The sequence below is a fragment of the Triturus cristatus genome, chromosome 3_1, assembly GCF_964204655.1.
Source record: "Triturus cristatus chromosome 3_1, aTriCri1.1, whole genome shotgun sequence".
Lineage (NCBI taxonomy): Eukaryota > Metazoa > Chordata > Amphibia > Caudata > Salamandridae > Triturus > Triturus cristatus.
In genome coordinates this window covers 886457711-886471084 of record NC_140583.1, presented here as the reverse complement: position 1 = coordinate 886471084, position 13374 = coordinate 886457711, and positions in this window count along the sequence as shown.

Sequence of the window (13374 nt, the reverse complement as noted above, 5' to 3'; positions counted from 1 at the left end):
ACCTTCTCATATTTGAAGATCTTTTTGAAGCTAAATACTGGGATGGGTAAACAAGATTCTGCTAGGAAAGCTCTGCTTCCCCCGCCCAAGCAGGTTACCCTCTCCATTATGGGTGTCTGGTTGGCACTAGACTTTACAGGAGCAGGAACACTTCCGGTTCGGTGTGTTAATCACGCTAAAGGGGCTTATCATGCTTCGTGCATTGATCCAGGTACCTCCATTCTGGTTGTAAGTCCATAAAACTCTTCAGTGTGTAACTTTCCATTAAAGAATATCACTAAAAAGTGGGTTGGGTGCCATGTTACAGAAATGTTATTAATAAAGCTCCTTTTACAGAAGGGCAGACGTATAATTAAAGAACAGCGCTCCATAAGGCCGGGTACAACACATATTCATAATACACATAATCAGTGATTCTACTTCTTACTATCTGTGCCATAGCGGCTCACATGTACCAATGACGTAAGAGCTCTTCTTTTAGATCCATCTTAGCAGGGGCTCCTCAGCCTTCTCTGATCTTAGTAAGTTGTGAGGCGATGACTATTCTTGCGAGCAGGATTAGGAAGTGTAACTAAGGGGCATATTTACAACTGAAGTGATGGAGCGCAGCGTTAGCCTTCTTGGCTTAACGCCCCGCCACTTCTGAAACGCAGGGCTGCAGCATATTTCCAACAACATGGTGCAGCCCTGCGTTCCTCCGGTGCTAAATTTAGCTGCCTAGCGCCAACGCAGGGATCCTTGCACCATAGTGCAACAGTGCCTGCTTTGCAGGGGAAGAATGTTTATGTGCAGGAAGGTGTTCCTTCCTCCACATCAACAATCTTAAAATGACGTTTTGTAACTTCTATGTGTGCAAGTTGCAAAACCTCATTATTTTTAATGATTGTTTATGTGCAGGAAGGGATACCTTCCTGCACATAAACAATCAGTGGTGTTTTGCTGTTTCCATGTGTGCAGCAGGGTAAGATCAGGTTTTCCCTGGTCTTAATTTTGACGCTGCCTCATATTTACGCCACCCTTGTAAATATGGGGCAGCGTCAAAATCAATGGGTGTTGCGGTGGAACGCCCACTGCAACACCCATTGCCCGCCCCTTTCAAGTTAAGTATAGCGTGAAAGGGTGCCTTATTTACAAGGCAGCGTTAAGCCACGTTAAGTGGCTTAACGCTGCTTTGTAAATAAGGTGAAGACCCTATCGCCGCTACAACGTCGTGAAAAGGGACATTGTGGTGGTGCTAGGGGCTTGAATTTATGCCCCTAACTGACCCATGACGTTCATCTGCGTATTGCTCTGTGCCTGTGGTTCCTCGCTAATAAATAGAAGCCTTCTGGCTATGACTGAGGGCCAATGTTTTTGGGCTGAAACCTCCTCAAGAATATAAACTTTCCTGGTTCCCAGTGACTCACTGGCATGGGTGAGTTTCCTATATGCATATGACATTAAATTGCATTCAATTTAATGTATTTTATTTTAATTTGCTTTAAACTTATTTCTCAATAACTTAATCCTTAAAATACTCATTAATATCCCTATGCCATACCTATCCCTGAGACCGAAAAGCTCTTTACTACTCGTATACACTGTACATCCCTGGGACCTATACACTTCTCACTGCCCAATACACTACCAATCGTTAAGCCATGAAACCGCTTACTGACCTGTAAACTACCCTTCCATGAGCCATAAAAATATTTGGCCAACCCTACACAATGCTCATCCCTGAACCCTAAAATCTTCTTACTAGCCCTATACACTACCCATCGCTGATCCCTCAAAAGAACTTACCACCCCATACACTACCGATCCACGTGTCCAAAGACCTCCTACAATTCCCATACCTGAACCTAAAAACCACTGAATTTACCCTATAGATTGCAGAGATTGAACCAATAAAAACACCTTATGACTCCTATTCAGTGCCCATCCATAAACCCTAAAAAATGACCGCCCCTTTTAATTTTAAATACAATTAAAATCATGAATCAAAATTGTATTTTGATTTTCTTAAATGTTTACATTTAGTTATTTTGATACTAAATACATTTTACTTTTAAAATTAAACTAACACATTTGATTTAATAAGATATAAAATGTTATTACCCTTTCACGTGACATGATCTTAACAAGTTATGTGTATGTTGTTACATGTTAAGATCACATCTCCTGATGTTGTAGGACACCGCCTACTGCATCATGTGCACATTGTCTTTCAGGCACCTCCATTAAATGGTCGCCCGATCCAAGAGGCAGCATCCCGCAAGTTCAGGTGTTGTGAGTTTCTAATTAATTCCAGGTGAATAACTGCTGTGCTATGTAGATGCTTTGTGGGACATAATATTGCTGATGCAGTTGTCTTGGAGTGATGCCGCAGCAAACATAAGTAGGGGGCTGTGCAAACCGGAAGATGCACACCTTACATACAGTAATGATATGGTATCTGTCCCACTCTCTGTGCCCCTGACCTCTGAAATCAGGACATAGTGAGATCATGCCTCGCACTATTGGGCTTGCAGGTGTACTCCAGGGTGCTATTAAGCACTGACTCAAACTATAGTTATAAAATTAGGCACTTAAAATGTATCTGGAGAAGGAGTAAAAACGAAAAGAAGGGGGTGATGTGAAATTTGATGATGATTATGTGTCTCTGTTAAGTCTGGATGCACACACAGTCGGGGCAGCCGTAAGAACACTTACATTAAAACAGATGCTCAGTAAACCATAGCAGTTGTCTTAGAAATAAATTAACAAGTGGAGAGAGATAACATCAGTGGAAAAATTTCTAGAGGTCCACTATATACCACGCGGTCTACACATATTCACTGTACAAAGCTACAAAGACCTGCACCCTGAACTTATCAAAGAAGGGGTACCCAGAAGAAATGGCTGCTCTTTTTTGTAGATGTGTACTTTTATCAAATTTGCCAGCAGAGAATGTAAAGAAATGACTGGAGGAGATTGAACAGTGATTTCAGGAACTGGAAGAGGATAAAACATTTATCCAACAATCCAAAAATTGATGCAAAGTAGGCTAGACAAATTGAAAAAAGAGATAATAAAAAGATACATTGAAATGATGTAAGAGATAAACAAGACTATATACAAGGAAGAATCTACTTTTGTACACAGGTAGGTAGAGAGAAGGACATAGCCACATCTTAGTAGATATGGCACTGCCCTGCTATCTCCCTCTCAACAATGCAGTGCAGCAACTTTAGTTGCTGTGCTGCATGGGGCGACAACTCTGTCCCTGAATGTTCTCTCCCCTATAAGCAAAAATCTTTGATCACAAAGATTTGACTCCAAAAGAACTGAGGTGATGAAGAGTAGCAACCAGAGACAATTTGAAGTGATGGCATCAGTCAGTACTTCAAAACCAAGCACCAGTACATCCAATGCAGTCTCCATTGACCGAGTGGAAACTTCTGAGAGCACAAATCATTTAAACACTTCTTAGACAAATACATAATGACATAAGAAACAAGGGCAAAAGAGAACAGAGCAAGAAGGAAAAGGAGGAAGACAAAATGCGGGAAGAAATAACAGAATAGAAGAAGAAGGTACAGACAGAGACGAAAACAAATACAGGAGACAAACAAGTGGAAAGAAAAATCAGAAGTAAATGAGAAAACAGTGATACATTTACCCTCCTGGAAGCTCACCATACAGGTGACTAAGACTTTATACTTGGGACTCACTTACTGTTCCAGACCTTCATTCAATTACAAATAAACTCACATAGATATTATTTTTTTTTTGCTGGAAATTGATACTATCAATCCATCCCTATACCTATTCAATCTATCCATTCAATCCATCTATCTACTCTCGCTTTTAATCATCTCATCTCAGGTAATTTATGCTCTGAAACATGAAATACCAAAAATGGGACAAGTACAAAGAATTTTGATTCTCCTTTTTGATTGATGACATTGACCTATTGCATGCTGTCTATGAAGCCCTCTGACAAACATCATCAGCCTAGATGTAATTGTGGACTATCTGTTATCATCAGCCTAGATGTTGCAATGTGTATAGAGGCTATATAGAGGAAGCAAACAGAAAGCTTGATGATACTGAATGCTGTTGTAAAAATGACAAACAGCTCACGGGTTCATTTACCACTATTATTCATACCTGGTTCATTGCAATTATACAAATCTAATTGAACCTCGAGAAGGACATAGTCCTCAAAAAAGACCATCCAGTAACCCCTCCAATTTAGTTCCTACCTAAAATCCACACAAAGCCATTAAAACAGGGGGGTCAGGGGCTTACTCCAGCTGTATCTGTGTGCTGGTTCAGTTGTTTAGAAGCCTGTTATGTCCCTCTGTCAGTGAACTGGAGGCCAGCAAACTAGCCCTTGGAATCACTATGGGATTCCTGGGTTCAGGCGCAGGTTCAATCCCTATGACTCAGGGAGGAGGGCTGCAGGACAGCAATCCAGCAAGGCAGCAGTCCAGCAAAGCAGTAGTCCAGCAGGCATGCAGTCCAGCAGAGTGGCAGCACTTTCAGCAGCACAGCAGTCCTTCTACCTAGCAGAGTCTCCACAGGTTTAGAGGTGTACTAAAGAGTTGGTGTCTGAGGTCCAGTATTTATATCAGGTATCTCCTTTGAAGTGGGAGAAGCTTCTAGAGGTTTTCCCTTGAGGTGCACAGGTTTCATGCCTCCCCTGTCATGGCTGCAGACTAGATACAGGGGTATGCTGCCTTTTTGTGGAGGCAGGACACAGCTTATTCAAGTGTAATCATGGCTGTGCCCACCTCCGCCCTCCCATCCTGCCAGTGATGACCCATCCAGTAACAACTAAACTCTCTATTGTGTGTGGTTGTTTAAAAGAAAAACACAATGCCCAGTGCTAGCTACACCCAGTCATGTAATCCAGAGACAGGCTATAGGCACTAAATGATTAAGGCAGGAAAATGCCAACTTTCTCAAAGTGAAATTTTCAAAATTGTAATTTAAAATCTGACCTTACCATAAGAGAGGATTTTTTATCACATTTCCAAAGACACCAAACATGAACTGGTTACTTGTTCACATTTGGAACTCACAGCTTATTAAAAGTAATAAGGTAACTCCAATGTTATCCTATGGAAGAGGTAGGCCTTGCTGTAGTCAAAAATGAATTTAGGAGTTTTTCACTACCAGGACATGTAAAACTAAAAAGTACAAGTCCAACTTTTTAAATACACTGCACCCTAACCTTCGGGCTGTCCAGGGCCTACCCTAGGAGTAATTTTTATAAATTCAAAAGGAAGTTTTGGGCCTGGCAAAATGTTTCTTTGGCCATGTCAAAAGGGTTGTTTAAAACTGTACACACAGATTGCAATAGCAGGCCTGAGACATGTTTAAGAGTTACTCAACTGGGTGGCACAATTAGTGCTGCAGGGTCACTAGTAGCATTTAATTTCCAGGCCCTGGGTGCATATAGGACCGCTTTACTAGGGACTTACAAGTAAATGAAATATGCCAATGGGGTAAATGCCAATTCTACCAAGTTTTAAGGAGAAAGCACTTTAGCACTGGTTTGCAATTGTAAGGTGTACAGAGTCAGAAAATTAAAATCCCCCCACTTCAAACCAAAGCTCATATGGCACCAACCAAACAAAGGAAGTCATCACAACATTCCCCAGAGGATCTCTCCTGTCTCTTTCATCCAGGCATCTATCCAGTAATCCTTTCATCCAGCTGCTGATATCAACCATTTCATATTTACATTCTTTCATCCATTGATTCTTTCATCTATCATTCAATCTTTCACCATTCCATCTGTCCACTCGTCCATATCCAAACCTATTATCCATCTCCAAACATATCTATCTATCTATCTATCTATCTATCTATCTATCTATCTATCTATCTATCTATCTATCTATCTATCTATCTATCTATCTATCTATCTATCTATCTATCTATCTATCTATCTATCTATCTATCTATCTATCTATCTATCTATCTATCTATCTATCTATCTATCTATCTATCTATCTATCTATCTATCTATCTATCTATCTATAGATCTATCAATCCTTTTGCTTATCAATCCTTACATCCAGCCTCCCTTTCATCCATCCTTCCATTCTTTCACTCATCTATCCATCCATCCATCCATCCATTCATCCATTCCTTCACCCACCCATACATCCATTCTTTCCCTCATTAATCCTTTCTCTCATCCATCTACTCCTCCACTCCATCCATCTACCTATTCAATCTATCCATTCAATCCATCCAGCCACTCTTGCTTTCACTCATCTCATTCACCTATCCTTTTACTCATCCATCATTCTTTCACTCAGTTACCCATCCGTCTGTCTTTTCTCTCATCATCCAACCTTTTACTCACCCATGTATCCACCCAGCCATCCATCCATTGATCCATCCATCCATTGATCCATCCATCCATCCATCCTCCCTTTCCTTCATCCCTCTTTTCTTTCATTCATCCATCCATCCACCCTTTCATCCATCCAGCTATCCTTCATTTTACTTATTGATCCATTGTTTCATGCATTCATCCATCCACCCTTTCATCCATGCATTAATTCACCCTTCTTTCACTCATCCATCTGTTCTTTCACTCATCCATCCTTTTGTTCATCTATCCATTCACTCATACGTTCTTTCACTCCATCCATCCATTCGACCTTTCACTCCATCCATTTGTCCACCCTCCATTTCACTCATCCCATTTAGTTATCCTTTTACTCAGCCATCCATCCTTTCACTCACTCATCTACCATCCATCCTTTCTTTCCTCATCCATCCACACTTTCACTCAACCATCCATTCTTTCATGCATCCATCCACCCTTTCATCACCCTCCTTTTAGCTCATCCATCCATTCTTTCACACATATATCCACCCTCCTTTCACTCACCAATCTATTCTTTCACTCATCAATCCTTACATCCATCCTTTCACTCATTAATCCATCCATCTACTCATCCATCCTTTCACTCATCCATCTATCCAGCCCTTAGCTCCATTCATCCATCTACCTTCTCACTCCATCCATCCATCCACCCTTTCACTCACTCATCCATACTTTCAGTCACTCATCCAACCATCTACTCTTTCACTTAGTCATTCATCCACCCTTTAATCCACCCACCTTCTCTTCTTTCCAGCCATTTTTTCACTTATTCATTCACCCATCCTTTCATTTATCCACCCTCCCTTTCACTAATCTATCCATTCTTTCACTCATCAATATTTGCATTCATCCTTTAACTCATCCATCCATCCATCTACCTATTCACTCCTCCACTCACCCATCCATCCACCCTTTCAATCACACACTCATTCTCCTACCCACCCATCCATGTTATTAATGAGCCTTTGTCTGCCAAGTTGCAGACAAAAGAGGCCCCCTCAATAACTCCACCCCAGCTGTAGCTGCTAAAGTGGGGGGTTCACAATGCCGCTGTGTAAACGCCAACAAAAACAGATTCAGAAAACAGGAGGTTGAAGGCAAAACATTTGGGGATGACACTGCAGAAAGGACCAAGTCCAATAGTGACCCATTATTATAGATTATAGTACACATTCTCACAAGATCAGGGAAATTATCCAAAGAAATTGGAATAATTTACATATTGAAAATAAACTTTGCAAGAAACATTGACTGTCTCCATCTACTGTGGAGTTTCAACAAATTCTTCCAATCGTTGCGTGGGAGATTTTTTTCCCGGGAAGATCCAGAAATGCAAACATGAGCAGTATTTGGTGTCCCCAGTAACATTTTCTAACACAGACAGTTGTGAGTGGTTGCAGTCAGAAGAATACTTCCAGCAGCGACTTGTGCAGGCAAGAGCGATGGGGCAGTGGGGCCGGGTAGGAGGGAATTTTGACAGACGACGAGTGAAAATTAATCATTTAGTTAATTTTCTCTCATCATCGTCTGTCGAAATCCACCGGCCCACTGCTCTTACCTGCACGAGCTGCGATCAAGAGTGCATCTGTGAAGGGCTGTATAGGTGTGTGAGTGTGCGTATGGGTGTGTTGGTGAGTGAATGGATGTCTCAGTGGTAAAGTACAAGTAACTACATATGTAAATGGCAGTGTATGTGAGAGTTGGAGTATATAAATGACTATATGTGAGAGTCAGTGATTGTGAGAGTGTCTGTATGGATGAGTGTGTACTTGTATCAGTAATTGCATAAGAGACTAAGTATGCGTTTGTTTCTGTATGAATAAGTGATGTGGTGTGTGTATAACTGTATAGGTGAGTAATTGGAAGTGTGATTGATTTTTTGCATGACTGACTATGTGTGTGAGCAACTCTGGATAAGTGGTGGTGTGTGAGTGTCTGTATAGGTGTATGAGTGCATGTGATAGTGTTGTATTAATGAGTTACTGCATGTATAAGTCATTGTTTGGGTGAATGTGTGTGTAGACCAAGGAATCAGTGAGTGCATATGTAGTAACTGGTATTGGTGTGTCGAAGGTTTTGAAAATGATAGGCTGTATTATTACAGTGGGTGTATCAAAGGCTATATTAGGGTGTGAGGATGTGCATCTGATTTTCATGTGGATGATGTCATTGGTGATGTCATTTGAGATGTCATCAGTGATATCACTGACCATGTCATGAATTATGTAATATGTGACGTCATCAGCAGTGCATTGGGGGGCGTGAGTTATAGTTAGCTGAACTAACTATAACGGCGGAATTCCTCTGGTTTTGTACGAGTGAAATGTCTAACTAACTATAACGTCCCTGAAACCTATGGTTTTTTCAGTGAATATATATATATATATATATATATATATTCACTGAAAAAACCATAGGTTTCACACATGTTATAGTTAGCGGAAATTTTACTGATAAAAAACCAATGAAATTGCCCCGTTATAGTTAGTGCTGGCAACTATAACTCACGCGACCGCAATCCTCTGCTGATGGTAATACTGTATTTAGACACTTATTTGCCCATGTCTTCTTCCATACATTTTTAGCTATACATATATTACAAATATTTTTTTTTATAAAGACACATATGTCATCAGCAGAAGATTGCGGTCGCGTGAGTTATAGTTGCCAGCACTAACTATAACGGGGCAATTTCATTGGTTTTTTATCAGTAAAATTTCCGCTAACTATAACATGTGTGAAACCTATGGTTTTTTCAGTGAATTTGCAAGGTTTTTTAAATGCTAATTCCTAACTATAACGTGTGTGAAACCTATGGTTTTTTCAGTGAATTTGTACGGTTTTTTAAATGCTAAGTTACTTTACGCCATTCGAGGCGTGCGCGCCCACTTAACGCAGTGCGTTCCGTGCACGGTTTTTATCAACTTTAATAAGCCCTGTACATTTGGTGGCCTTCGGCCACCAAAAGCACAGGGGGTGGGGTCAATGTGGATAGTGTTTTTTTTATTTCGATTTTATAATTTCATGTTGCCAAAATATAGTTTTTTTACTGATGTAATAAGCCCTGTACATTTGGTGGCCTACGGCCACCAAAAGCACAGGGGGTGGGGTAAGTGTGGATAGTGTTTTTTTATTTCTATTTTTTACCGTACGCTTACGGTAAGCGTACGGTAAGCGTACTCGGCGAAATTGCTGAAAAAAAATTAAAACCGTTTTTGTTTTTGGGGGATGTTTGGGGACTCCCTCAACATGACTATGTGGGAGGGAGTTGTCAAAACAGCCCCGTAACATGTTTTTGGGCATCATGTTTGATAAATAACACTCAGTGCGAGAGACAAAATGGCGGACGCCGCTTCCTGGTTTCGGCCGATTCGAATGTTTACTAAGATCTAAGAGCCAATCAGAATCGCGCTCGCGCACGCCACCGTACGCGTACGGTAAGCGTACGGTAAGCGTACCGTAAGCGGGCTCAGATATATATATTGATTTAAAGGCTATTTTCTCAGAATCTACTGAACAGATTTACACCAAACCTACAAAAGGCACTTCCTTGACATAGGGACTACCTCTCTGCCAAATTTCTAGTAATTCTGTTCAGCCGTTCGGGCTGTAGCTCTGTCTAAAGGTCCTATGGAAAAATGCATGGGAAAAACGCGTTTTGGGACCCCCCTTTTATCTCAGCCCCTGCTTGACGAATCCCCCCGAGACTTTCAGGGTAGGAGCGGAGCGTAGCGCCCCACCTATTTTGAGAAATTCGCGAGGATTCATCGACCGGCGCCAAAGTTATTCAAAATAGAATGTTGCGGATTTCCTATGGAAAAGGGGTCCTAACTATAACTACCTACTGGCGACCGCCAGTAGGTAATATATATATATATATATATATATATATATATGTATGTGTGTGTGTGTATATATATATATATATATATATATATATATACATTCACTGAAAAACAAAGGTTAACTTTATTGTTCTATTTAGGTGTTAAAATAATGGAACAACACAGGAAATAATCTTTAAAAACTGAAAATACACTGAACTTTGCCAGTTTTAGCTTAGTAAACTCCTTACTCGCGACAGGGTAAATGACATCCTTCATGAGATCTCAAATGATAAGGCCTTTGGCAGTGCACAGCAGGAAGTTGGGTGCCAGGCTTGCCCACTGATCAGGCCTTGTGACCAACTGACCACATGCACTCAATCTCCTTGTGCGTATAGCCTTTGGCTGTGTGGATGGGAGTTAGCCAGATAGCCTAGCCTCCAGCCAGGTCCTGCACCCAACTCCCTGTGAGCTCCCAGCCCCCTGCAGGTGTCAACCCCCTCACTGCAGATGTCAACCAGCCCAGGGGGTTGACTGAATGACCTGCCCTCTGGCTAGGCCCTGTGCCCAACTTCATGTGGGTGCCCAATCTCCTTGTTAGGTTTGAAAACATTACCCATTCTTATTATATACTTATTCCATGCCATAGTAGGTTAGCAGTGTGCGGCTAAATGATGTTCTATTTGCATTCACATTATGTAACCCACTGAGTTATCCTTGTAATGCGCAGGCCACAGTTAGCAAGTGTGACTCCATTTTGTATTTTGCAATCTCCATTAGGCTGTGTCTAAACTAGGCCTCATTATTCGTATTGCTTGCCTGAGCAGAACATTGTATTCAGCTAATATTTCCTTCCCTGCTCAAGGTTGGATTCTGACTTACTAATAGGCCTGGGCTAAATTTCCGTTCCGCTCACGGAAATTGCGATAATTTGACATTTTCGTGTTCCGCGGAGAGCGCGAAAATGTCAAAATTTCCGCATTCCGCAGCTTAGCGATAATTTGTTTCTTGCTCGCGCTGTAAAATAATACATTCTCGCGCGCGCGATCGCCTGACCTGAATCCCCGCGTTCGGCGACAAGTTTTCCCGATCCGGTCGCGTTCTCCACGAGATGTTGGATTGTTGGTAGCCATTTGCGCTGTCTCGCGACAGTTCGCGCCCGCAGTAACGTCATGCGTCGCGCGATCACGTCTTTCTTCTCGCAATCATGCACCGCGAGAAGAGTGAAAACAAGATGGCCGCGCCCGCGAGCAACCGCATGGGTAAGTTGGCGAGCCGCGACCACGCAGAAAATACCGCGAACGGGCGGGAAAAAAACTTCCGCATCTTCGCGATATTCCCGCGTGTTTGCGGAGATCTTTAACATTTTTGCGATAATTTGCGAAAGTCGCTTTCGCAAATTCCGCCCACCCCTACATAATGAATAGGCCATTCTGCCCTTGCATTCCTATCCTTGTGTGTAACTTTGCTCCTACGTTAGGAGACGCCAAGCCTCAGCAAGGCAACCTTGAGACACTGATAGTATGTACCCATCTGGCAGGTGGTAGCCCATCCTTCTGTGCATGCTTTGTTCACGTTCGGACTGAGCCAGTAACTTTCCACTGTGGGCGTGGTTGGAGGTTCTGGGAGGAATGATTATGTGTTGTGGGCTGTTGGGGGAGGTCAGTCCCTCAGCAGACATCTTAGGGTGCAGGTCAGATTGGACTCCTCTGCAGAGTAATTATAATAAAAGCCTGTTTGTATTCTCTACTGTCTGACCAACTCTTCATTCTTGGGAAGGCATAGCAGGCGGCTGTAAGTAACCCGAGTGGGCACTTCCTTCATCCTGCAGTGAGCCAACTTCCCTGCTCCTCACGACCTTTGGCCATGCACAAGGTTTTGTTTGCCTTTGAACTCCCTGCGTGACCAAACACCAGATTGGGCTCAGCCTTTGATTGCTCACAGCAGGGCCTCTGAACCCAGACCCCCCCACTGTGGGTGGCCTCTGGGCATGTGCAATGGGGGGTTGGCAACACCCGAAACGGCACCTACTCCTTGTGGGCATCCAACCCCCTTCAGATGGCCAAATCTCCAGCTGTGCACGGCCTTTGGCAATGCACAGCAATGGGTTGGTCACAGGACAAGCGGCTAGGACCTACATTAAACTCCCCACAGGTGTAAAATACCCCACTTTGCACCGATTTTGCCAATTTGTGTTAGGGGTTTGCCACCTGCAGCTGTCCATCCCCCACTGCACACAGCCCTCATGGGTGATGAAGCCCTTGGGAGCACCCACCCTCAGGCTGTGCCAGCCAGACCCAGCGCCCAGCCCTTTGTGGGCACCCAACCCCTCATGGTTGCCTAACTTGCCAGGGTACAGCAGAACTCTCTTCTCTAGGGTCCACAGCACGTTCACCTTCTACAGTCCCCAGAGAGAGTAGGAAGTCCAGTGCCACTTTCCCTGGAGTCACAGATCGCAGAATACAAGTCAGCATATGTCTAGAGTGGCCCACCACTTAAGAGATGAGTTTATTCTCAAGGGGTACCTCTATCCTTATCAGTAAATGGGTCAGAACCCCACTTTTCACACCTATGAATTCAAAAGAATATGGAACATTTTGTTTTGTGCAATGTTTCCTCCAGTTACAGAATTAGAACCTGACTTTACATTCTGTCCCTACTTCTTGCAAGATTGACAACCTGAAATGCTCTTGTGGTCATTTCAACTGTCGTGAACTAGGTGTGTTGGCTCCTTAACAATGCAAACAATGCATATAGTCTTGTGACTGTTTCAGTGACAAGACACACCATTGAGCAAATCAGTGGAAATGGATTGGTTGGTACTGACTCTTGCTGGTAATATATTTTTAAGTAGATTTGGATAGTAGCTTGATGTGTTTTTCTTGAATCAGAAACTGGAGCAAGGTTAAATACTGTACTACTACACTACTGGCAGTTGGACAAAGCAGTCTGTGCAGAGTGTCTGAGCTGCCTGGCTTTCAGTCTCTCATGCGGAGCTGTATCCTAAGCAATGGACAAGACGTCGGGTAACTGTCATTGTTACAATTTTACAATGCTTCTGTGCTTAGGAGGGAAGACGGCCAGCGCCTGCCCGAGCATCAACACCTCACAGTCTCAAAACTGGAGGAAGATGTGCCAGAGAAAAAAAAAATTATATATATATATATATATATA